The sequence below is a fragment of the Apteryx mantelli genome, chromosome 4, assembly GCF_036417845.1.
Source record: "Apteryx mantelli isolate bAptMan1 chromosome 4, bAptMan1.hap1, whole genome shotgun sequence".
NCBI classification, from domain to species: domain Eukaryota; kingdom Metazoa; phylum Chordata; class Aves; order Apterygiformes; family Apterygidae; genus Apteryx; species Apteryx mantelli.
In genome coordinates, this window is record NC_089981.1 from 42,665,743 (window position 1) to 42,691,968 (window position 26,226).

The window sequence follows — 26,226 nt, forward strand, 5'->3', positions numbered from 1 at the left end:
CTGGTGTTGAGGTACAGTTCAGGTAAAAAAACCTATATTTCCTGAACATAAATATCCTAGTCCCCAAATAGTAAAGTTATGTTCTTCAGACTTGTCTCATCTGGGAATTGATAGAGCTCCTGAAGAGAAGAAAAACTTTTATGGAAGGAAAGTAGGTTTCTCCTTTGGCTTTAGTAATGTGCTTATCTTTAAACCTCTGAGAAAATTCAGACCTTTGGTAATCAAGCCTATGGCATTTATTTCCAAGATCGTAAGTTGGATTTTCTGTAGAATGTTCCTTTATGCGTGACTGTAGAGATTCAGCTAGGTATCTCTTCAATGGTTTTTTTTTCTCATCTCTGTGTTTACAGATATACCTCGCTTTTATATTTTTTTTGCCACTTGTTTGGAGAACCATGCCTTTTTAAAATGCTTGCTGTAAGGGCATGTATGATAATGCGTCCTTTCAATTGGGAATTCTATAACGTGCAATGACTCCATATTTGTTGCAGACAAATCTGGCCGTTGACGTTTATTCATTTTATCAGTTTAGACGTGAATTTGTGCAAAGATGCATAGGAGTTCCCCTCAAAGCACACTCAAACTTGCATTTATGGAGGCACACTTGCTACAAGTCTGGTAAATATGCCTACTTTGCACTGTCAGATCCATTTCTTAACCCTTGTTTGATCTGGTTTTCAAAGGAATCGCAAATTAGTTCAACCTAACAACTACTCCTCTTCACAAAGCTGATTTTTATTTCTGAGGTCTGTGACACAACAGTCAATCAGCTCACCTGATGGCTTCTTTCTTGCAAAGAAAATAAGTTTCCCCAAATGCCATTCATGTGAAGATGAAAGTGTTCTTTCTATTTTTTGAATGTCAGTGGCTGGCATTATCCTGGCCCTAACAAAATGCATCATAAAACTCCAGTGCCTCTCCAGTGCCTTTGACATGCAAGAGTACAGAGGGATTAATTTATATCTGTGTTTGCTGTGCAGTATTAAGAATCTTGGAAGCCAGACTGACAATTTAGGTGTCAAATAACCACGGATCCTATTTACAGATGTGCCAGACTTGGTTACAGATACACACTGCTGCACTCTGTAATAAAAGGTGCTACTAGGAAAATTCAGAATTTTATTTCTCTGCCGAATTCCTTTCCAGGTGGCTTGATTTCCTCTTTTACTACAAAGACTTACCTTTAGACACCATATCAGAAGTGTAGTCAGAAGCAAAACTGCATTTAGTCCCACATATCTGAACTGGATCCAAAATACAAAGAATATTTTTGTCACAGGACAGTGCTTAGTACCCACTGACACTAGTGACTACTGTTCTCACTCAGATTTTTGCTTCAACTCATACATTTAGACAAAAGGGAGATGGATCAAAATATCCAAACCACAAAACCCTTCATCACAATTCACATTACTTGGTTCATCTAAACATCATTCACCATCACAACTGTTTCTCTAAGCGTCATGACTTTGGATTAAAAATGCATTAAATTCCTTTCACATCTTAGGAAGTACTTTCTACCTCCCAAAGGCAAGACATTTTGGTGAACCCTGCAGTATGGTTTCTCACACCATTTGCTTTGACCTTATTAATACTTCTGAAATGGTTACAGTTCAGCACAGCCAGGCTGCAGCCCATGTCAGATCCTCAGTTTAGCAGTGTATTAAAGCAAGTCTGGACATTTTTCTCTAATCTGCAGTATTGCTCTTTCCATCAAAACCCTTGAGCTTCCATTCAGTAAGGCTGCTGACCTAGAGCTATTTTGCAATAGGCTGGATCATGTTTTTATCTACTACTGCCACCTTCAGCAATAAAATAGCTCTGCTCAGGTATTTGTGAATATTTCAAAAAGCAGCTTGACTCTTGCAAAGATGATGCAAACTCTTACCAGTCCTGAGAGCTCATGAAAAGCTCCTCTTTCCCATTTGGTGAAAACACTGGAGCAAGAAACCCAATACTCTGTTTCCGTGTCATATGTTTTTAATCAACCGGTGACTGTATTATGTTACACTGCTTGGGTGAAATTATTCTATATGAGAAAGACTACATAAAGGTTGCAGAACAAAATAAATAATTTCCCTTACGTAACACAACTTCTTTTGCAAACACTGTCCATGTACAGCTGAGCAACTGGTGTTCGGAGAAAGCACGTTTAAAGTCAGAATCCAGTCATGAACAGTAAAGTAAAAAGCCATTTATTGCAAGAACTATAAGAGTAGGCCTTGCCTGATGCAAAAAAAACTCACTTGAGACCTGGCCAAGAAAAATTAAATTAGCTAAATAAGGATTTGACTGCAAACATTTCAGCTAGGAACTTTCCTGTCCAGGCAATTACTCTGAATGAATACCATTAATGGAGGTCAAAACTGAAGCTCCACATCATGCCAAACAACTATAGGAGTCCCTAGCTTTACTGATAGCAATACCTGGAGCAATACCCACTCAGATAATTCTAGCTTGCTCTCTCTCCCACTCTCAGTTCCCTACTGCCTAGGCAGCTAAAAGGAGATTCATTAAAACCCATTCCCTGATCGTAAGAACTATCAACCTGAGGTATAGTAAAACTGACATAAGAAAAGCCCACTGAACACCTTTAGACAACGTATTTGGACAACGTTTGTAGACTTGGTAAAAGCTGAAAAAGAGCCTAAACTTGCAATTCTAACTGCTCGTTACCAGAGCAGGCAGCAGAACTAACATTTGTGAATCATTTGCAAATGATGTGAAATAGGAAAGAGCAGCATTTTTTGCAGAGACAAGAAAAATATTTATTTCCTTTAAAAATATTCATAATGAGCCTCTGTCAGGGGAAAAACAATAATCATAATTTCTATGGTAATCTAAATGTGGGCAGTACCTGAAATGAAAGGAGATTTGAATGTTGTCTCTCAGGAGGTAACTAACACGTGAAAAAAAAATCACTGTTTTTTCAGGGTTAAATTGTTTATAAAGACAATGATGCAGATAGTTATTCCGATCTGTTTATTTATATTTTTTAAAGATGACTCTGTTTTGCACATGTCTTCCTTGATAAATCACATTATCTCATTCTTGTAAGCCTTGTCCTTCCTTCCCCAACTGGCTGCTTTGTTTCCTTCTTTTCTTTTTGTTGCCTTATGTGTGAAAACAGGCTACAGCCTGTTTCTGGAAACTCAACCAGCTCCTTGGAGTTCATTCAGATGTAATCATTCTTCAGAACAAAAAATGTCTTTCTAGCTGCACTTGCAAACATGGTTTTTAGGGTGCTGTTCCTTTGACTGAAGGTCTATACTTTGCTCTAAAAATCGAGACTACATATGTAAGCATGCATAAAAGCAGGGCTCCCTAAACAGGGGAGCAAGAGCAAGAGCCCTGGATTTTCATCTAATTTATAGTGACAATAGGAGAACAGATGATCTTAGCTTCCAGTGATGAATTCAACTTTCGGGGAAGTTTCCTGTGAACTTGATTAGAGGAAATTCTTTTCTATTTAAATCTCCACTTCTATCCCCAGTTAATATTTTTTATTGCCTTTTTCAATGCTCTTTTCCTTCACCTTTGGACTCTGCAAAGACTCCACTCTTTTCTTTGGAGAGTTTTCATTGTTACCAAAGAGATAACCTTAGAGACTCAAGAGTTTTAGCTTCTTTTTTAAGTACGCTGTTGTCAGCTCCCTTAATACCTCTGGCTGAATGAGTGAGCATTGTGTCTCATCTAGTGATTGTGCATACTCTGAATGCACAGTAATATTGTACTGTGCTCTTAAGCAATTAAAGAAATACAACTAGCAAGCATGTTCAGCATTTTAGGTTGGGATTTCCAGGGGAGCTTAAGGCTTTTATGTATCATAACTGAGTACTTTCTGATGTGTATTGGATGTCCAAAGTGTCCTAAGGAACTCTGGCTGCTGCCAGGCTGGAAGGTGAGGTAGCTGTGTGAGATACTCAGGATACGGTTCAGCACATACCCTCTGAGATAAGTGTAAATAACTGCAGTTATTACATGAAGAACACTGTTGCCACTGAGAACAAGTATTAGGGCCTCAGCAGAAGACACATACCACTGGCTGGCTGGCCCCTAGTGTATTTGGGGCTAGGACTAGCTCACAACAGAGACCATTCTGCCTCCTGTGCAGGTAGAGTAAAGGACAAAGGAGCTTTAACTTCTGAGATCAGTTCAGAAGGGACAGGCTGAGGGGCAGGATTAAGCAGCAGACATAAGGAGAAGCTTTTTGAACATCATGGACAGAGCAACCTGGGCAGCCCAAAGAAACAGAGTGGATAAATAGGGAAAGATCTTGTGAATGAAGGGGGGGAGGGGGGAGAGGGGGGAGAGGGGGGAGGGGGGAGGGGGGAGGGGGGAGGGGAGAGGGGAGAGGGGAGAGGGGAGAGGGGAGAGGGGAGAGGGGAGAGGGGAGAGGGGAGAGGGGAGAGGGGAGAGGGGAGAGGGGAGAGGGGAGAGGGGAGAGGGGAGAGGGGAGAGGGGAGAGGGGAGAGGGGAGAGGGGAGAGGGGAGAGGGGAGAGGGGAGAGGGGAGAGGGGAGAGGGGAGAGGGGAGAGGGGAGAGGGGAGAGGGGAGAGGGGAGAGGGGAGAGGGGAGAGGGGAGAGGGGAGAGGGGAGAGGGGAGAGGGGAGAGGGGAGAGGGGAGAGGGGAGAGGGGAGAGGGGAGAGGGGAGAGGGGAGAGGGGAGAGGGGAGAGGGGAGAGGGGAGAGGGGAGAGGGGAGAGGGGAGAGGGGAGAGGGGAGAGGGGAGAGGGGAGAGGGGAGAGGGGAGAGGGGAGAGGGGAGAGGGGAGAGGGGAAAAAGAAAAAGAAAAAGAAAAAGAAAAAGAAAAAGAAAAAGAAAAAGAAAAAGAAAAAGAAAAAGAAAAAGAAAAAGAAAAAGAAAAAGAAAAAGAAAAAGAAAAAGAAAAAGAAAAAGAAAAAGAAAAAGAAAAAGAAAAAAGAAAAAAGAAAAAAGAAAAAAGAAAAAAGAAAAAAGAAAAAAGAAAAAAGAGTTTGACATGGAAGAAAAGGAGATAGCAAAAGAATATAGAGAGATAGAGAAAACTTATTTTAGAAACTGCATATTGAGAGACTGGTGTCATTGACATTTTTGTCGTGGAAACACAAGCAGGTGAGGAGATGGGAGTGACCAGGAATAAAAGACAGAGGGTCTGGGCAAGTGAGTGGAACTTCTCCATCATCACAGAATATTTCACCTATAAACATTCTTCTTTCAGGGGTCTTTCACATAAGGAGTGTATTAAATTTGCTCTTTGCTGTCAACAAAGGTGGTTCTACACTTCCTCTTTCCAGATATAGAGATCTTTTTTGACTCTCTAGTACAGAACAGAACATGTCATTAAAAAAAGCACCACTGTTCCAAGATGAAGGTCTCTTATTTAGTTACTTATTGGGAGGCAGTGGGCACATTTCAAGAATGAAGAGATTTGTAGGTTACTTTGAAATCTGCTTTCATTCCTCCAACTTTAAGACTGTGTGCAAATCAGTCACAAATAAAAAGCTGTTCTGAAATTTCCCAGAACCCAAAGGTGAGTTAAAGAAATCAACCTTGGCTGAGGACAAAACAAGCCAGTCATCCCCTTTGATAGCCCTAGCCAGCTGCCCTAGGCGAGTCTGGAGCTGCCACGAAGCTGCCTGGAGACCTCAGCCAATACACCAGATGTCACCCAGAGAGAAAAGAGAAAAGACAGAAGCAGAGGGGGAAGACACTTTCAAGCTAAATTTTTGAGGCTGACATCTTACAAAGGAACATCAGAAGATATAAACTCATCATCTTTGCCTATAGGAATAGAAAGTGAAGGAAGGAGAAAGGGACAGAGCATTTGGAGAGAGAGCTGGGAGCCTCAAGAGAGGACAATGTGAATAGTTCCTTAATGCTTGGGTTATGTTTAGGTCAGGAGAGCAGCCATAAAATATCACCTTGATCTGCAGTCATCACAGAAATTTTAAGGGAGTGTTTGGACCCATTCAGAATAGCTGTGTTCACTTCCAGTGCAAGATTTACTGTTTGTTTACTCTTGCTTTATTTTCTCTTTCCTGCATTCATTTATTAAATTTGAGTGCCGTTGCATTTGTTCTCCACCAGCCACTTTCCACACTAATCAGTTCCTCATATCCCACTGCCTTGTAGCTGAAGTAACAGTGTTTTTTTGTTGAGAAACAAAAGCAGATAATTATGAACAGGAAGATATAGTCTATGAAATACTAAACCAAAAATGACTCTAATATGCATGCCTGGGAGGCAGATGAGACCATTCCTACGAGTTTTTTCCCCACCATCTTTTCATGCCACTTTCAGAAGCAGCAGCTTTTCTAACATAATTCACAATCCTAGAGCAAGTGGAAACTTGAATGCCATGGCTGAAAATAACATTTCAAAGAACCAACACTTTGCACTTTCTACCTTCCCTAATCTGTTTGATTCAAAGATTAGAATAACCTATATCTAGAAATTGATGTCAAAAATTGCTAAGTGTCATTACAGATGCTACCTGTGCTATGAAAACCCCATATAGGAACCTCTCATTTCCTACAGGTTGTTGCTGCAATGATGTGAAACATACAGGCTTTCCCCATTCTGCCAAGACCAAACAGAAGGTGCAGGAATTGCTTTTGTAGGTGAGGTAGATAGGGGTAAAAAAACCAAGTCAGAATAAGGACCCTTTACAGTGAAAACAATCTTCTTCTAGGCAGTTCTACAACTCAGTCCTACAAAAATCTCCTGCCAACTTAAATGCTGTCACAGACACCTTTCTGGCAGCCCTAGAATTGGAGAGGATCAAGGCTACATCTTTTTCTTACTCTGGCCTCTACACCAGAACATTCCCTTGATTCTCCCTGCATTTAATTGTGGAAGAGTGTGGAAGGAAGATCAGAAATCCTGGACTTCTAAAAACTATGCAGGTTATAAGTAGTTTTTAACTCAAGAAACCAAGAGTTGGGAAATACCTGTGCTGCCTTTAAAAGTCGTCTATCCAAATAAGGGACTGAGCAGGATTCAGCTTCAGGTAAGTCCCACATAGAAAAGACGACAAATATCAGATCTTTGCTAGTCCTCAATGGCACCACTGTAATCCAATTATCAAAAACTCCATGTTTCCACCAGCATAGCATCAACCAAGCCAAAGTCTCTATTTTCTGATTTTAGGCTGTCACATTTGCACATCGTAATTCACAGGGGAAGATACATTTGTCTGTTTGGATAAAGCCTTTACCAGTGAAGAAGTTTCTGAAAGCTTTTGTTAGAGATATAAATTTGTATTCCATTTTACTGCTGTGCACGTTGGATTATTACGCTCTTTCTTATCCTTGCATGCTACTGTAACAGGATAGCAGCAACAGGAGCAGCCACAGCAACATCTCTTTCAGGAGTAGACTCTTGCTGGCATATTATGTCCTCTCGGTGAGTGGACCATTAGGCTCGCTCATGGTGAAGTGCTGCTACTGCTTAGGTGTATGTGCTACTTGCTAATTTTCCCACCTGGGACTCCAACAGCAAACAAGAACTCAGATTTACCTCTCCTATCCCAAAAGGTACTGTGTGGATGATGCAGTTTTTAAAAAGACCCTGATGGTGCTAATTGCTAACCCTTCTAGATTTTCTTGTTGAACTTGCTACAAAGTATTTTACACTGATGCTTCATAATTAAAGACAGCACAAGAAAAAATCATCTTTTGTTTCCAACTCCTGACTGACTCTGTTCCATCCCCCCAAATCATCATTTTTGTTCAATGGCTTTAGATCTGTGTTTTCATGCTAGCATGAAACAGTCTGTTGCTTGGATTACATTTTTAAAAGTGATGTGACCTATAAAACTTGTCCAATTTCTTTTTATAAAGGATGACTACAATAGCCTGATGTGACTGGCAATTCATATCGCTGGCCCTATTGCTAACTGGCTAGAGCAAAAGTCTGTTCCTCTCATGCTGGAGTCTGGAAGAAGGAATTTATGGATGGCAAATAAGAGAGGGAGGGTTAAGGAGGCAGAAGAAGTAAACTGCTATAATATTATGAGTTTGCTTAAATAAGAATACAATTTTAATTGTGCTGACAGCCCCATCGTCTCAGTCTCTTCCTTCGACTCTGCCCCTAACTTCCTCTTACTGTTCTTGGCTTTTCACTTTTCTGTAGCCTTTCACTTACCAGTGCTTCATCAGTCAGCTCTAAGCCCTCAATCTAAAATATACGCAAGCTTCGGCAGAAAACACAAATCACTGATGGGGATGCCAGGCTCAGCATGGGGAACGTGCCCCAAGGGCCAACTTGTTCGAGCACTGCTTTGGGGTCTCAAATGTGGTCTGACCTAGACTGAAAGCCACACTGAGCTCCCATGTTATCAGCTCATTTGTTCTTTTCCATCCTGCGCACCCTGGAAAGCAGCACTACCTACAGCAACAGCATACAAATACTGCAGATATTGATGGCTGGATGGAGAGCGAGGGAAAGTTAGAAATGTAGTCATAACAGTTCTGTCCTGGAGTCATTGAATCTTGTTAAAATAGGCTTTCTGGGATTCACTGTGTCAATTTGACTTGACAAGTGCTCTCTTTCTCTTCTTTATTGTGCTATCCATCCTACAGGCACTGATGTGTAGTCACATCTTGTAATAGATACTTCCAGCAAGATTTCCCTGTTGTGAACACGGCTTTGTTTTTCCCCTGAAGAACCACAGTAGCTGTACCAGGCTGCATCATTTGTAGCATAATTTACCAGAATGATCCTCAAGGAGGAAAATTCATTTCCACAAAGAGCAAAGCCATTCTAGGCACAGCCATGGAACAGGCAACAAGCAATGGACAGTTGTGGTGAGGACTCAGTGACTGGTCAAGTTCACCTGTCTTGACATGGGCAATATTTGTGTTTGTTTTTCACTTTACTTTTAATTACAGTTGTACCAAGAGGGTGTATGTGAACAGTAGAAAAGAATTTGTCTATAGTTCTCTCTAAGGAAATTTATTGCAGCCTCTTGGCTTCAGAGGAATTGTGGCAGAATATACTTTGAGCTAAGATCTTCATTAGAAAATCACGTGTAGAAGGATCGTGTCTGTACTCTATAGCTTTTGCAAAGCTTTTTGTGTGAAATGGATTGAATGACAATGCAGATATCAGCTTTCAGATGCTTCTTAATCCAAGCTGTTCTTTACAGCCATTCCTCATTTATTAATTTTTCATTCTACTTAACTGCCTTCTATTGTCATTTCCTACCTCTCTGTCAAAGACCCAAGTGTTCTTAGCAAATTTAAGAGTGGCACAGCACTACGTCTTCCTTTCTCCCACTCTTTCTTAGTAATCACTCCCTATGTGGTGATTTTCTAGTGCCAGGTGGAAAATCAGCTGAGCATTTTGGAGGAGTGAGGTTTGGGTGAAAGACTCTTCTAATGATACACTCCACCAAGCCAGTGCCATTCCATCACAGTTGATATATGAGCTCGTATCAGAAAACTAACAAACAGTTTAAACTTTTTTCCTGAATCTGCAGTTTTTCTCCCTCAGAAGTAATTTTAAACTAAGAGATAGAGAATTCCTCTTTATCTTACACTGCCTCCTTCCAGCTGCCAGGACTATATTCCAGACCATCTAATAATTATTTCTTTTCTTGCTGAAACAAATGTGATAATAAATTAATCTTTCCCATTTATACACCATCTTTCATCTTGATAGGAAGCCAAAGTACATTAAAGGAAAATATAGAGACTTCATTTTAGAGTTGTGGGAGCCTGGCACTTCGGAAAATTAAACATGTAGCTCGCTCTCTTGTTCTCAGAGAGACTCCCCCTACAGCAGACAACGAAAGAGAGAGCTGGAGAGAGCAAGTGAAACATGACTTCATCCACAAATGCAGTGCAACCTTTCACTATGGCAGGTGGAAAACAGCAGCTCTGTAGCATCTTGCAGCCACTCTGAAAAACCAGATAGGAAGGACAGGCAGTAACTAAGACTAGCATATTTGTCCAAATGCAAGAAGATTTTATGCAAGAAGAATGTAGTTACCCAACAGTTTGTCTAGATGAAGTTCTAATACTGCTGCTTCTTCACAAAATCCCTTGTTGTTTTTAAAGCTTTCATATAGCAAAAATGTTGCTTCTCATCCCCAGCTCTTCAAATGTGGTAGCTTATCTGCTGATGGTTTAGGCTCTGTTTTCAGTGAAACATTGATCATTGCTAAAAATGGGAAATAACAATGGCTAAAACACTTGGAGTATTTACTGAAAAGTTATCTGCATTACACAGATATTATTAGCTTGACACTTTGATATATCAGCTATGATATGCATGCAAAGATAACTGGGAAGCTGTTTAAAGTGCAAGTATAGGAAAATATTTCATATGTCATATTCTCCAGGTTACTACTGACATTTTTAATGGTTAGCATAATATTAAGTGGCACAGTATATTTTGAACTGTTTTATTTCATTGTAAAATAAGTGTCATGAGAAAAAGAGTATGAGTCTTTTCTTGGGGAATTTTGTACAACTGGGATCAGATTGTCTGTCTGATCCTTCTGTGCTATTTTTGCTACAGAGTTGCTGAGCATCAGTAACTAAACAAGTAAGAGGCCAGAGTCTGAACTGAAACGAGTTTGCAAAAGTTAAACTATCTCCATAATTTCTATAATTTTCCACTTAGTTTCTTATCTCTCCTCCTTGCTAATGGGTATTATAGCTTGGAAAAATACAGTTTTAAGTCTGAGGTATGAAACTGTTTTAAGAGCATATGATAAGTTTACCAAGTTCTCTCATACTGTCTAGCTGCCTGTTTGCAGGGTCTGCTTTACTAATTGACCATGTCTTCACACACACACAAAATATATAAAATATACCTTTTTTAAAAGATACTGCTGACATTAAGAAACACATAAATGCAAGATATCTTTGTGATATAGTTGATAATTAAGATTTAGCAAGAGATTGGACACACAAGATATGAAAAATACACAAAATATGCAATTAAAGCTAAATTGCCCTAAAGTTTTGAATTGGGGGTCATCCCTTTAATAGGAATGGGATTCACATGTTAATTCTAATTAACATTAATTCTAATTAACAGAATGAAAATTTTCATACTTATCTTTTGTCATATTTGATGTTAGACCAGGGACGTGAAAAAGAGTATTTTCACCTGCTCACCTACTGCAAGGGTGCTGTAGGGAACTGCTGGTTCTCCTGGTCCCGAGGCAGCTGCCAGCTCGGGAAATGGGGCCTGGAGCAGGGCAGGAGGGGACTGATCACACCGTTGTGCCCTCTTTCTTGTTCTCCTCCCTAAATATTTTCTGTTGGCCACTGTCAGGGACAGGATCCTGGTCTAGCCCAGTGTCTCTACTCTTCTGAGGGATCTGACATCAGTTAGTGCAGAGATTGAAATAAGAGGGAACATCAGTTTGTTTGATAATACCTACATTATTAGCATGGAGGACGCATCAGCAAAACAGAAAAAATTGCTTTTGTATAAAGGATGGTGTAACATTCAGTTTGGAGCACTGCCTGGCAGACGGCCTGAAATTACAGGTGGAAAAGACTAGTAGATCATCCTATTTGTTATCCTACTAATACAGGATTTTTCCTCTAAAGTGTTTTCTCATTGAGACAGCCTCATGAGGAATGTCTGCCGTTCATAAAAACACACTTCTGAACATTTTTTCTGGTTTGCTTTTAATTCCACAAGGGATGAGGCTTCAGCTGCTTCCTTTCACAAGAACAGTTCTCTTTTAGGAAGTTTCTGCCACTGTTCAGCTTAGATTTTCCTTTGCTCAATCTATTATCTGCACTTAGACACCCAGACATTTATAACTCATTTTCTTGAAGTACTCTTTCATACTCTTGAAATACTTGTAGGCTATGATCTCACAGCATACCACAATTTAGATAGGAGCTTATATATACTTAGCAACTAACTCCTTTCATATTTTATATTGGGATTGAGACTTAAATAAATTATGAAAATTTCTCACTCCATAGGAATAACTGCAGTTCAAAGACTAATTAAAAAAAAAAAGCACAACTTTTTCCTTTGCTATTCATTTTGAAGGTGTTAGAATCATAATTAGCTATGAGTTAAAGTGTTTAAACAGACATACCTGATAGAAGAACACTTGAAGACTCAGAAGGGAATGTCAGAAGCAAAAAAAAAGAAAACATCTGGGAGCTTTTTCACTGATAAGAGCAGTTCACTAGCAACATGAATTGTTTAGCTTGGTATTCATGTTTTAAGCCTAGGTTTATAAAATTGTCACACACAGCAGATCAGGTAACTCACATCAATACATCATCATCTTCTTTTGCATCTATTTTCCTGCAATCTGTATTCCACAAACATTTACAGAATTAAAAGAAACAGTGAGGAAGTTAAATAATAAATAACAGCAGAGGGAACTGTGAATTTAAAGGCAAGCTATGGCGAACAAAATGGTGAGACCCTCAGCTGTCATCAATTGACAGCCTTCAGTTGAAGTCACTGAGGACTTACTTGTTTTCAGCTGTGATTAGAAAAACTGAATGATGCATGAAAATGGATCAACACCAAGAAAGAAGAGTGATCATATGCCTCAGTAGTGAGCAACTTATAAGGCAGAATTGAACAGATGCTTGTATGATGGACAACAAAGTCATATGGAGGATCAGAGATGAAATCAAGTATGGCTGAAAAGTGAAGGAGACAGAAATACCATATTAATTTTTTCTTTTTCCTAGCTTCTTCTGAATGAAGTACAGCTATTATTAGGTGAGCCAATTCAACAAGAAAGAAAACTGAAACACTAAATTATTATCAGGAGTTTGTCCACGGTTGCTGAGTACAGATCTTCTCAGTAACTTTATACATACACATGGCATGCAAACACCCTCCCACCTGGTGGCTTAGCTAACGTAGGTGAAATATGTGGCAGGGTGGTTTATTTTACATCCAAACTGTCTTTGTTGATCTCACCAGGAAGAGCTCCCGGGCTGAGGCCACTTGGTGCAGCCTGGCTTGTCCTCACAGCACGAGTAGCCTGGCCACATCCGCACGGCGCCATGCTCGGCCACCGGGGCTCTGGGCCCCGTAAGGCATCCCGCTGGCCCTGGCGCAGGACCACGACCGCTGCCTGCATTTGCGCACGTTGCCATTTCATTGCCGCTCCCTGCGTTGTGCATGTTTCCCGTTTGGAAGTGCTAGAAGAGCAGGCTTAGTTGCAGCCATCAGAGTGGTATTTTTAAAACACGATGCTGAAGCTCTGTGTTGTGCGCAGGTTTTCTGGGATAACATCAGAAGACTGTCCCAGATAAAAGTGGGTAATGTCAACATATTCCATGTCTGTAGTCCCTTTCAGGAGTGGACACCAGAGGACGCTGTCCTGTGAGCAGTTCCCTCGTGCAGCAGCCAACTTGGCTCCCTCCAGAAGGAGCCTGGGATCTGTTGTACGTGCAGTACAGAGGCTCTCGGCTGAGAGGGGAGGAGAAATACATTGACACTGCAAACACACCCTGTCTGCTTTACGCTGGGCTCATCACTGTACCATCTGACGTTGCATTTCCCCCGTTCTAAAGCAAGTTTAAGGACCAACAGCCCCATGGCCTGTCCCAGCTTACAGTTTCACTTGGTATAGCCTGTCGTCTCATGGATCACAGAAAAACAGACAGACATGTACATGTTTGGTAAAATAAGCCTGACTTATTTTCTGTTTTTCTACTACTTGTGAAATCATTTTAAAAGAATTTTAAAAAATCACTTCATTTTGGTGTTATTTTCAAATCAATGCAATAGTAGTCATGCAAAAATACCTTAGAACAAATGCATTAACATCACTATGGCCAGTCTGTGACTCACCAGTGACATGTGCATGTTTCTCAGGGTACAAAACTTCCCCAGCAATCCAGTGTCTCAATGAATTTATCATGAGACACTGAAGAAGAATCATTAATGTTCAATGGAGCAAAGCAACAACATTTTGTTGTTACAAAACAAAAACCTTCCATTAATGAACTGGAATCCAGGACAACTGCAGAGTTGCCAAAACAGTTCCTGAGGGAAATGAATGTCATCTGAAAATCCAGGATATATGGCCACTTACCTAGGCTGAAGCCTGAGATACTGTGGTTAAGACCAGCCCGAGGATACTTTGCAGTTTCTTTGCATTACTTTGAGGTTTCTTTCAAAAAGCAGTCAATTTCAGTTTTTAAGTCTGTCAGTATAAAGTTCCTTTTATTAGCAATGAAATCCACATGGTGATTTTTAAACTATTCTGGTAAAGAATAGTTTAAGAGTTTAGGACCTTATGGACAGTTATTTTCACTACTAAGTGAAAACAGAATCATGAAGTTAGTTTTACAGTATTAGGTGGCTCTCTCTGTACCAGAGATTGTCTTTTGTATAAACCAGTTTGAAAGCTCATATCCCTGTAGTTTACTGCTGTTAAAACAGCAAACAAGCTGTTAATTAATATGCCTTGTAACTGTGCAATATAAATACAAGGTATATTCACGTATTACTTTCTTCATGAATATTTTTTGATTAAAATGAGTATCTTTCTTTAATCTTTTATCCTCAGTAAACAAAATAATTTATTAGAAGGAGGGTTTGAAACTTTATCTACATTTGGAGGGACTATTACAGTTAGCAAAAGTTGCTAGCAATGACAGCAGATAGTACTTCTGAAGTGAGAAATTCATAGAGAGCAATCTTGGAGCCAGGTATGTCTCTGCTAAAACCCTTTATGCTGAACAAGGCCACAAAGTGTCTTACTTTAAATTTCCAACGGAGAATAAACCTTGTGCATTTCTGTAAAGAATCCTCTGACTAAAATAACTGTACCAGGTATTAGGAGACTTTGATTTTCTTTCTTTTACTAATGCTCCATTAACCTCCAACATCTGTTCTCTCTGTGCTCAGTCAGCAGCTCCAATAATCTCTCCCTTCTCTCTCTTCTCCTCTAGCAGGAGCAGTCATCTTTAATAAAGTTGTTCTCTCTCCAACTCCCCTTCTCTACTCCACAACCCCATTCTGGTCTATTAGGGCATGCCATGCCACTGGGAATCAGTAGTGCTGCCTAGGCATTGATTTTGCTTTGTTTCAGCACTTTTCAACCCTCAAGCAGTGCACTCACAGGTCCATTAGAAACTTTTTATGTGAAGTGATGCCTCCAGGATTACGTGTGAAAAGCTTTAGCAATCTTGAGGTGCAGCCTAAGGCCACAGTCATGGATATTTGGTAAAATTTGTCACTAAGAGGTAGAAGCCAGAGACTTAGCAGCTCTTGAAGTACTTTGTCTCATAACTTGCATATCTTTTTCCTGATGGTTCCTAGACTGCTGACAAAGCTATGTAAAAGTATTACTTTGTCTGCCACCTAAATTGGTTTTCTTTGAAGCTGAAGGCAGCAGTTAACAGTTCACAGCACCACAGTGCATTATGAGGAATTGAAGAATATAATGCAGTATGTACATTTGCAAATCACAGAGGTACAGCACTGTGTATGAGAAAAAACAGCCCTGGCTGAGCTCATTCACATGTTACAATGCTTCTATCTCTAGACCTGTATACTGTGTTTATTGCTTTAATTGCAATAGCCTATGCCCTGACTGTACTACTAATACTAAAGTTTCTGTATTTCTGTTCAAGAAATCACACAGCACCTGTGTAAGACACACTTGAATTTTGCATCTTCCTTAATTCAGAGGGAGCAAATTCTTCAGGGCCAGGAACACAAATGTAGTACCACTTTGAAGAAGAGATTCCTACTTTCTGATAAAATCTAACATCATGTGCTTGGTATCCTGCCCTATTGAACTTACATAAACAACTCTAGTATTACCTAATGTCTATGAGAAATTAAGATCATCTTTTATCATCTCATCTAATATCACCATTGCAACACAGAACTGAAAAGACTTTCCTGGAACTCCATTCATTCTGTGATTTCGGTGACAATTCCAGTGCTTTTTTTCTCAATATGTTGTAAAAATATCTTCAGTTACTTTTCTGGATGACTGTCTGTTAGCTCTAAACTAGATTTCTGCATGTGCTAGTCTTAGATATGTTATAGGTAAACGCGACAAATTGACAACCACTCGGGCCAGGTTGCATAAATTCCAATTTAATAGAATAATTGAGCAAGTCACAAGTAAGCAAAACAGCGCTGGGCGGCCGGGGAGTCTCCTGCTCCACCAACGGCGCGCGCAATCCCCCGCTCACAGTCCCCTTATATGCCTGTAACTTCTGTGGTTGCGCCGGCTGTTGCTGGGGGGGGTCGGGATGAAAGCTGGGGTCTTCCTCTGCGTTGTACGTGGTGCCCTTCAGGTCGCGCACATACATTTCACAATACAATATCGCTCTGCTGGCTCAGTACAATCATTGTGGTGATAGCCCGTACTTAGCACCTAGTTTCATGGTAAAATCACTTCACGAGTTGATGTAACAAATTATCACCTATCACAGATATATCCAATTCCCTATACTCTCTAGATGATTCAGAGAGAAGATGAGATGCTAATGTATGATTTTCTGAAGAGGCAATAAGAGAAAAATTAATCTGCCAGATGAAAATAACTCTTTGTTATCAGCATGTCTCTGGACTGATAGATTAAATATATGCTGAATTCTGAGTGAAAAACATGTTTACACAGTAATATGATTAATGGCCACAGCAGTGCTATGTGCAGTAGCCCAGCAACCCTAACATTTTCAAAAGGACTTTAATAACCTTAGGCAGCCCTGAGTTCAAATGTAGGATCCAAATTTCACTACTCTTTGAGACCCATATGCAAACCAGAGCAATGTTCTTACAAAGTCTGTCTGTTAATAAAACGTTGAAAAAAGTATGCGTGATCTTGTAGGTATAGCACAGTATTCCAAGTCCGGACGCCTGAATTTTATTTCTGGTTTCAATATAAGATTCCTGTCTGATCTAAAACAAATAACGTCTGTGCTCCAATTTCCTAATGTTTAAAATAAGAAGGTAATAGCTCTATTTAATAGATGTCTTGTAAGAAATTGTATTAATACATATGCTGTATACAGTTGGTATATGAGCAGTAGTGCTTATCACTGGATTCAGCCTCACACTAGATTCACCTTGGACAACCCCCTTAAAGCTGTGGAAATATTCCTGTGGGAGGGAGCTGAAGTCTCAAAGCAGACTCAGTGAGGGTTGGTCTTTGCCAAATGGGAACTCGTACCGCTCTGACTGCCTGAGATCCTCACCTGCTCTGTACTGGACCTAGCAGCGGACAGCATCAACAGAAATCTGGCCCATGCTTTCCACAATAAATACAGTAGCGGTTTTGCTGGTATCTACAAACTATTCTTCATGCTTCACCAGTGGAAAAAAGCTCCCAAACATTCACTGCACACTGGAAAATGGTAAGACTATGAGGAGTTTCTAAATGTATTCTGCCACAGTTTTTAAATTAGTGAAAATGATTCTGAACCCTGTCCTACATAATTGGAATACTCTAATAAATTGATGTTCTTAATACTTCTCTCCTATTTACTTAACATTCAATCACCATCTTATTAGGTCTAAATGAAGTGCATAGTGAAGTAGAACACTTGATATCAAGAGCCGATTACTGGTAACTGCTGGTTACCAAAGCCAGATAAAGCTCCCTCTTTACACAGATTGACGTACTTCTCTTGGGCCTCCCCACACGTGCAACGAGCTGTCCTTTGCCAGGGTGTCCTGTAACGCCAGTGACTGCAATGCAGATCGCTGAGGAGCTTCAGCTCACATGTGGCTTGCAGTTAAATATGTAGATAAAACAACCGATGGCCACAGCCAAAGCATGGGTTGGAACTGAAGTATTTCATGGTGGAAAGAGAGGGTTCATTCTTCAGTACTAAACTGTGACTTGGAAGATCTGCCCACATGGGAGCGCATGAGGCAGCGCTCACGGGCCCTGCACACACCTGAGAGCTGCCCTGGCCATCCTGAGCCCTCTCCTCTCGCCCTTCGCTCCCCACCTCTGAAGTGAGCACAGCCCAGGCCTCTGCCAGGAGCATCTCAGCCGAGCTCAGGCAGGAAATATTTTCAACTGTAGCTGCAAAATAGTAGTGCCGCAGCCCACCTTTGGGCACTGAAAAGCAGACAGGGAATTGAGTTTCACAGAGGGGTCAAATCTCCGGGGATCGTCTTGGTGTCCTACAGGTTATTAACCAACACTTTTTTAGGATTTTTAAGGCTTCTCCATGATGGGAAAAGTTGAGTCAGAAAAGTACTGAGTCATACTGCTTTTCAGGAAGGGCTGTGCAAATAATTGATTTCTTGGTTCAGCAGCCAAACTTAAAACATTTTTTTTTTGATCTGAACCAAATGTAGCATGTTTTCTTTTCTTATTTTCATTGAGACGGCTTCTGCCCTCCCTGCTGTTAGGTTTTCCACTCAATTTATAATAAAAATGTTTCATTTTCAGCATTGCCAAAACAACAAAAAATCCAAACGCTTCCTATTTCGTGGCTCTATTCCCCATTAGCGTTGTTTGGTAATCAGATCAAATGACATGGGGAATTCAGTTTGACATTGCAAATAGTTTGTAGATGCTGAAAACTGCATTTTCCAGCAAGTTTACTATTAGCCAAAAAAGAAAAAAAAAAAAGACAAAATAATGCCCCAAGTCGCTTAGCTCTTTTTACAATAGCATTTGTGAAATGTCTCTGCTGCACAATGGAGAAAAAGAAAAAAGTTGCAAAGAAGTATCAGGGACAAGCCAATATGTCTATCCTGTGTGCCCTTATCAAAATGCCGATTGCATGCTCCAGATATGTGTCTTCTTCCTTCACATCAAAGCAAGTTCTGAACACACAGAATAGATCTGTATCATCAGGGGAAAGTATGTGTGTGGTGGGAAAGGGGGAGGAAATATCCTTAAAACAGCTTTTTAAAGTTTCCTCTATCTCATCTACAATTTCTCAGTAGCATTTTAAGGTCAGAAGAAAAGTTAGAAGAAAATCTCACAGTCCTTTTAATAAAACTTCCCTCAGCAACCAGCTTGTTTTCAAGAAACTAGGTAAAGCAAAAACTGGTAATGGAAATTGGCTCTGGCAGTCTGACTTACCATGGTTCCTTTAGCTTGTGCGAAATGAAGGAACAGAAAGTAGCATTACAAGGAAGTCCTGCTTTCCTTTCCAAATTCTTCAAAATCACTCTGATTTTCTAGTTGTAACAGTCATTTCTGCCCATCATTTACTTGAAATATTCTGACACCTAAGACTTTTGTCAGTGATATCTGGGGAGTGGAGTTGATCAAGTGTCATTGTAATTTCTGTGCAATGCAAGTGTGCAATGAAGATGAGAAGCACTGGTGAGGGTCCAGTATCATGACTGAACATCAAGGGTCCAATTCTGCTTTCTCCTTAAATTACCCTATTAAAATCATTTGAATGAGTGTAAAATACCACTAACACTTTCGTAAGTACTACAAACTTGCTCGGTTACAAGATGCTGACAGTCTTTATGACAGATTTCACATGAATGAAGGAAAATCACCTAGCCCTTCCGAATTTATGTAGAGAAAAAAATCAGCAAAGCAGTTTTTCACAGTTGAGGGTTTTTTTACTGTGAAAAATCTGCATTTCAACTATATGACAAACTTTAAGATGCCCTTCAAGAAGAATACACATATTTTATCATTTTTCCCCAATATTGCCTGTGATGGGAGTTTTTATTTTGGAAAGTATTGATATAGGTTGGAACTGCAAAGTCTGACAAATAAATATGCTGGATTCTTCAGAATCTTTTTTCCTGGAGAAAGAGCAGCTTTCCAGAATATGATAATTACCCTGTTGATTCACATCCTTTGTTCCAAAATATTCTTTTATTGCTAAGTCACCACATAACTCATGAATTACTCTCCTTTCATGAAAAAAATCTGAAATTATATCTGTTAATCAAGCTCTTTCCTTATGCCATCAAAACAGTCATCCTAACTGAATAACACACAACTGATAGGTGATGAAGCAGAATTTAGAAGTAAAGACTGTTTCATCATTTTCCAAAAGAGATTTCTGTTCTTTTTTTAATGTTCAAGATCCTAACAGGATAAATATCTGCTAGGAAGGACAGCTTACTCAAGCAAATACCTAATATCCTTCAGAATAAACAGCTGAATTGTTTCATTGGTGCTGCATTTATTAGGAGAATGACCTGGGGAACATTCATTACCACAACCAAAAACATTTTATAGCACACAGTATGGAAAAACTGCTGTTTTACAAACATGGTGATCCATCACAATGTAACACAGAAATTAGAGAAAGTCAATAATTCAGGAATATATGGATCCAAAGGCAAGTCACTTGCCTGCTCCTTTATTTCCCAATATATGACTAAGAATAACCATTTTATAAGAGGATTATCATTTATAATCCTTACGTTTTTGTCGTCATGATAAAGACTAAAAGTTTCCAACAACACAGCCGTTATCATTCTTCAAATCAGGGAACATAGGGAAGCAATTTTTAGAAGAGGATTTTAAAGAAGCTTCAAAAATTGAAGGACGGAAAACAGATAGAACAGTGGAGAGACATGACATTACAGATCTGATCCCATTTTTGTTGTGCCTTTGGTTCTTGGACTTCAATGACTTTCCAGGGGTCTGAACTTTGCCATATAACTTTCTAGGAACAACTTAAGATGTCTTTTAATTATGCCTCCTCTGCCTGTTGGCTTTGCAAAGTATGGATATTTTGATTTTCAGTTCCAAGTCAAAATAAAAAATAGCAAAAAAAATCCTCCTGGAGAGGCCCCAAAAGGAATTTTGTATCAATATAGCCGATAAAATGTTTCACTTTCATTTTATTTTAAAACTGCCAGAACTTAAATTTTAAAATGCTATGCTTGAAAGTCCAAAATATGTCTTTAAACCAACATTCCTGTGATCATATAGATGTTTTCTATTATTTTTCCACTTGAAAAGCCTTTTTGTGATGAATTTTTATTTGGATAAATACATTATTCTTTTGCCTTTCCCTGATCTTCCACTGGTAAAAAATAATCTGACCAGAATGAGGTTAATTTATGCTTGCAGAGGATGCTCCTCTTACCTGCTAAAGAATTTGGCCCACAGATTTTCCATAGCCCTGTTAAATGCAGCTACAAGCACCTCCGTGATGCATACATCAGGAGGGAAATTCAGATGTTTTGTTGCATGAGAACATGAGAACAGTTTCTTCTTAAAATGTATTCCTGGACTTCTGCTTCTAGAGATAGCAGGGAAATGGGGAAGAGAAAAAAATTTTGAACTATTTCAAACTTATTAAAAGCAAATGTGAAACATTTGATTTTGGTTGGCTGTTCAGACAAGTGCCTATTTCCCAAAACCATCTCACTGATTCACAGCAGATTAATCACCAATCTTGGTCCACGTGGAGGGCCCTCTAAAGTCAGTGCCAGGCTCTTCATTGACTGCAGTGAGTTTTCTTATATATCCCTGTAAGAAGCTGATTTGTTAAACTCTTTAGAGGCTGCCGTTCTTTGCAAGACAAAATATGGATATCACCAAGAGAACAACCTCCTTCATTTCTAAAATGAGAGACAGTGATAAAATATGCTTCAAAACATGACTGCTGGTAAGGTATCAAAGGAGCATGAAGGCCGGGAAGATTTTATTTTCATTCCTTTTATTTATTCTTGAGGGGACAGAAAGAAATCTTGCAGCCCTTGAAAAAATCAGGGGAGAGTGATGGAACAAGACTGAGGTAATACTTCCTGCACTTGAAAAACGATGTCTGAACAGTTCTCTGGAGGATGTATTGTAAATTCTCAAAATTAAGCACTTTTTTTAAGAGTTTATCTTCATCTTTCTTTTTTTCTCATAATCTACTTTCTACTTTTCACACTTGTACAGAATCCTGAGGGCTTAACATCCATATTCAGCTCACAGGAAATCTCATTATCTTCAGTGCCAGGAAGTCCAGGGATCAACATCCCATCCCACCGTTGTGCCAGCAAAACAGGCTACTTCTGTGAGATTCTCCATATTTTGGAATTCCCTACTGTGGGATGAACACGAATCATTCAAACAGGAGAATACAGCAGTTCCTCCTGCAGATGCCCATTTATTTACAGAAGTCAAAGTTTTGTATACCAGCAACACAGAGTATTATGCAGCTGGAAAAACTTGTGGCAGAAGTGAAGAAATACAAAAAGCATCCAAAATAGTGAAGTTTTTGTTCAGCACTTTGAAATGTGAACTCTTCATGATCAATTCAATTTGCTCTAAGATTGAAATGCTTTTGATTGAAAAAACTGTAAATGCAGCTCCAGTCACCATAAGTGACAGCAGAGAGTCATTAAGAATGACAAGTGGAGCATTTTTATAGTATATTTAGAGAAATCTTGAACATACACGATCCTCTTCAGCCTTCTTTATCCCCCATATAACTGCCAAGCCTTGCTGATGAGATTGCACACTTTGCTATTCCTTCCCCAGTGCAGTCCTTTGAATGAAAAATAAACAGCTTGGGGCTTTTTCTTCTACTCTAAATATTGTGGGTCATTACCAGAGTGGCAGCAGAGCTGGGTCTGCCAGCCAGTGACCAAACACTCAAAAGGCTCTTACGTGGATGGCAGAGTTTCTCATCTGCTCAGTAAATAGGCCACGCACCTCAGTGCTACGTTACCACAACTAGCCTGGAGCAGGGTCCTGGGGATCTGTAGAGCAGAGCTAACTGGACAAGCGGCAGTGAGTAAGCGCCGGAGAACCTCCAAGCTGTACGGTGAACTTCAGTACCGTGCAATGGACCTAACAGACTAGGTGTTAAGGTGCCTGGATGTAGCACCAGGAAAGCTGCAGTGAAATGCACACCAGCTAAAAGCGGGCTTTTACCACAGTAAATCTACGAAAAAAGCAAATAGTTAGCAAGTGAGCTACATTCAATGAAAAAGAAGGAAAAAAAAAAAGAAGAGAAAGGGAGCATCTGTTAGCATAACGTCTCTTCCACCCTTTGCTGCTCTGTGTAGCAATCTGTAGGTGGCAGTGTGGATAAACCATCTCTGAATTTGTAACATTGCAGCACTTGGCTTCTTTGCATATCATATGTAAAACAGCGATAGCTAAGCTAGCACAGACAGATCTTGACGGTAAAGAAGCACAGGACATTTTTGGAAACAGAAATTCACTGAACATTAATGTGGCAAAAGACCTCCTGGGACATATCTGCTTTCTGAATTGCATCTAGGTTAGGTCCTCGTTCTCACTTCCCCTTTTACATACCATGACAAGTCTAATTTGGAATTACCTGTGATATACCTAGTATCATTATTTCCACTTACATAACAGCTTGTAGTGCTGTATAATACATGTTAGGAATAACTGTAGAATGGCTTCAGGTAGCTGCTTCTCTGTTTCCATTGTTTGGGATCAAAAGCAAGGCTCAGCTGTGGGGCTAAAAGCTTCTTTACATCTAGGATCCTTGGAATTTTCACTCCAGATTTATAGCTAGAGATCAGGCTCTCTGTTAGCCGCTGCTCTGCAATTTCTGGACACATCCCTGGGATTCATATCCATACAGCTGGTGCACTAGCCTATTCCTCATCAGTTCCAGTAGAAGAAAAAACAGCCAGTTTTTGTTAGGTTTCTTTTCAGAACTATTTCCCAGACACTGAAGTGATGACCCACACCACTTTCACAGTTGTACTGTGATCAAAACTGACATGACAAAATAAAAAAGCCTGACACATGATATTTCCACCAGCAGTCAGAAGTAAATGCTTTAAAGCTCTTTTGCATATGCTAATAAACCTGAGTTTTGAAAAGTTTAGAGCTATTTAAACTTATAACTCAAACAGGTGTTTGAGAGATGGAGAACAAAAGCCCTTTCCTCATTTCCTTCCTCAGCCAAATAGAAGCCATATATATTTTGAATACAGGTCTGTTGGTCATAATCTTTAAAGATTAAAGCCCTGTCACTCCACGTGCAGTAGGGGAGTTGGGGTTTTTAAAGGCACTGGACATCTTAAAGCATGTGTAATTAGACTGAGGCCAGCATGGGGCTCTAAATGGTAGACCCGTATCTGTGCTCCACCGTGTCTCAGCAAACAAACGTGCCCTCGCGTATAGATGGCAGAACTACTTCCCTAAATGGTATGGCTCCTAGGAGGAACATTATCTGATACAAAAAGAATTCATCTACAGTCTTCATGCATTATACTTCCTCCTCACCATCTTTACAGCCTACTCCACTGACACGGATGTACATTTCTGGTCCTATAATGTAGCCCTTGTTTTAAAGGTGAACAAACACAGAATCTACTATTTGAACTCTGTTTACTCCTTCCTCTAGTAAGCAGGACGCTAGTGAGTTGCATCCAAGTTTTTATCTGAACTCTGAAAAGCTCAGGGATGAAGGAGGCATGTTTGGCTTCTTGCTTCGTAGTTCGGCTCATCCCTGTTTTGTTTTAGATTAATGCTGACCTGACCCTGATTTGTCAACGAGAACAGTAATGCTGCTCCACCAAGCCAGTACTGATGGAAATCAAACAGTGGAAGGTATCCACATTTGCAATATAAACACATGCCATCAAATTGTTTTTAAGGAAAACCTATTCATAACAGATGTAGAACGTGTGCCTGAAATGAATTGATCTTTAATATTTAGTGATGATGACTGATTTCCACTCAGAGGCAGAGGACAGTTCATCAGTCTTTGTACCACTTCATGTAGCATCTCCAGCTTCCTCATGTCAAACTGTCAGGCAGAATAACAGCGGGAACTTTCAGCACTTCAAAGATAGAAATATTTTTCATTGTTGTTCCCAGCAAGCTGTTTTCTTTTCTTCACACATTTTTTGTTAACAGGACAATTCATATATTTAAAATAAAAAGGTTAGTTGAGGATTTTGAGCTTTAGCATTAGGGACAGTTGCTAGTGTTCTATGCAGGCAGATTGTAGATTCCCAGAAAAGGGATTTAACCTGAGAAGTGAGGCAAATGCCCTTTCGTCATCTTGTGGAAAAACAGTAAGGTTCCTTAGCACAATCCATCAATCCAGTTTTCCATCTCAGTGAAAAGTTGGCATACTTGTCAACACAATGCACCATGTGCATTGATTTCTCACTGACATTCTTTCAAGGAAATGATACACTTTATGAAACTCAAACCAGATCCACCAACACCTCATGTGATACTTCCCCCCCCAACACAGAAAATTTGCACCCAAATTTAACTCAATTATGCAGTGTTCTTGGAAGGTCATGATTGCTGGTTTTGTGGGGAATGGACAGAGGTTTCCCATGTAGTAGTATGATTTTATTTTAGTTGCTATGTTGCTACGGTTTACTGGGTCAAAAGTTACAAATATCACAGGCTTCTTTTATTACTGCTATTGTTTATTTTTGCAGTAACCATTCATCCAATCCAAAGGGCAAATAAACACAAAAATAAAATGCAGGGGAAAAACCTGTTACAACTTTGTTCTTTTAAGTTATTCATTACTCTTTTCCTTTAACATCTAGCAGGAAAGGTTTTTAGGTACCTTTAGGTACAGCTCACAGAACACACCAAGCCTACTCAGTAGGATATTTTAAAGTAAAGTAGTACACACATATTTATGTAAGCAACCCTTTCCTGTTAGGCAACCATTGTATCAAGTATTTATCAGAAAGTCTACTCTTTTTTCCATATGACCTACTCATAAGTTACCTACATGTTCTTGTTTTTTTTTCCAGCAAACTTCCCAGTCCTACACAATTTTTCTTAGTTTTATATTTAACATATCCTCTCTGATTTCTCCAGATGCCTATTTGGTTATTGGATTTCTAGTGCCCACTCCTTTGTATCTGCCTAATTTTTGTGTTGGAAAAGTACCAGAGTGGAGACTTGCTGGAAAGTGAAGACTTCTTTGATCAGTTAAGTCAGAAGAAACAGTGTTGGCTTCTCACGCTTTAATTCAGCTCACAGCCTAGGAGAGGCAAGATGCGGAAACCAGTCTGAGGCATATTCGTACTCTAACTGCTTTGATTTCAGCTGAGGTTGCCTCGCACAGTTGGTGATGGACAAAATTCAGGGTAGTTTTGCTCTTCCAGCACACAGCTGTTCAGAGGTGAGCTCTGTGATATCATGGCTCCCCCTAGCCCTGGGAGAAGGGTTAGATTACACATTCCTATGTTTGCAATGATTATGGTGGGGTTTTTTTGTTTGTTTTTTAAGTATAAATTAGAAATACAATAAATTTTGCAGGATGGTTCTCAGGACTTAGCAGGATATTTCGAAAACATTGTAGAGGTTTAACTAAACTATTTTTGCCCTTCTTTCTGATTGACAAGATCTGTATCTCT